This window comes from Mustela nigripes, chromosome 1 (assembly GCF_022355385.1).
Source record: "Mustela nigripes isolate SB6536 chromosome 1, MUSNIG.SB6536, whole genome shotgun sequence".
Classification (NCBI taxonomy): domain Eukaryota; kingdom Metazoa; phylum Chordata; class Mammalia; order Carnivora; family Mustelidae; genus Mustela; species Mustela nigripes.
This window is the reverse complement of record NC_081557.1, coordinates 67,002,601-67,004,340: the sequence shown is the minus strand read 5'-3', so window position 1 is coordinate 67,004,340 and position 1,740 is coordinate 67,002,601.

The following is a 1,740-nucleotide window of genomic DNA, read 5'->3' as shown; positions in this document are numbered from 1 at the left end:
GAACTTAGGGAGGTGCTCCCCACTTCCCTATCATTAATGCCGAAGACCTGCATTTCTTCTGGGAGTCTGGAATTTCAGTACATCCTAGGCAGAGGCTGCAGGTGACCCGAGCCTCCAAAAAAGCCTTGGAATTTATAAATACAGTGTATACATATTTTATATATAAAAAATATTAAAAAGGGAGTTTATAAATATAGCTAAATATCTAATGAGCACCCCTGGTTGGCAATATTTCATAGCCATGAGTACGACTATATACTGAGTCCTGGGTCCTAGGGTATCCTCCAGACCAGGAGTGGCACTGGGGACCCCTGACCCGGGCATAGAGCTAGGTCCAAGCTCGTACCTGACCCTTCTACCTCAGAGAACCAGCAGAGAATAATTACAGACAGGAAAAGCCTTTTTCTTCTTCTGCTTCCCCAACAGAATGGACCAGTGCTATTTCTTAAGTGACGTCTCTGGATTGCTGTCATTTTTGAGGCACGGATGGAGATGTAAACAGATTATCTTTCTTCTAAGGGTGGCCACATGAAAGGCCCAGACATGAATATTTTCCTGGTGCTCAATTCATGACCCTATCACTGTGCTGTTGGCTTGAAAGGCAAAAGACTTGGAATATTTTCAACATCCGCCTCTCTGGAAATCCTTCTCATTGCAGTGACCCAATCCAGCAAGATGAGGGAGGACTGATGAGGTCCAGGGGATTTCGCGGTAGACAACATCAGTGAAATTTTCAATCAAGTATACTTAGTGGAGGGCTGGTATTGTACTGGGAACCTGGAACCAAAGCCAATGAAGACACGACTTGACTCAGACTGGCGTGCATCAGCCAGGGTTGGCTTGACTTTCGGGAATTTGTGAGCCTCTTTACATTACCTGAGTAGGTTGAAATCAGCCACGATTGGAGTATTTATACCATGGAAGTGGTCTAATGTGCTAAACTGGTGCTCCCTTTCTCTTATCCAGTGGTTTTGCATTTACTTTTGCTGAGGGTGGGTTGGGGGGTGGCGCTTATTGCTGCTGGGGCTCAGACAGGGCTGTTCTCCCGGTCTGCCGGCTCTCCCTCACCGAGGCAAAACAGAGGGTGCCCTTCTGGAGTCCTTCCTGGTCTCAAACTAACCTCTTGTAAGGTCACTGCCTCTTCAAAATATCAAATTGTCCCCCACCCCAACTTCTGTATATCCTTTGACTTTGGCTCAGTATGGAAAACTTTCTAGAGCTTTCTGGCAGAAACCTCAAGTGCTAGTTGTGTTTTAAACTTTAGGATTTTTTTGTTCATTTTTGTTTTTGTTTTTGTTTTTGTTCGGGGAGACCAGTACTGGAGAAGCTGCCTAGAAGGTGTGGGGAGGTATATAGGAGACATTTCTGTAGAGGTGGGGGACTCCACAGCCCCTGTTTTTCCAAGTCCACAGGACTGTGTTCCTTCTCATCAGGGCAAATCCCAGTTGTGGGGTATGTGCCCAGGAAGAAGCTACCTAGGATTCCAACACGAGTGCACCAGAATCAATGGAAGTATTTCTGGAGATAAGAAGTCTCTGGAGAAAACACCATCTTCTGCAAAATAGGACTGCCCAAGTTCCAAAGGAGCCAATAACTGAAGGCGAATAAAGGAAAACACTTAAAAAGGGTCAACACAATTGCTAGTTTCTTTTTTTTTCTTTTTACTTGAAAACTTGTTTTAACCATCAAATTTTGGCAATTACAAACCTGTACACTGTTGGGTTTTTTTTTTTTTTTTTT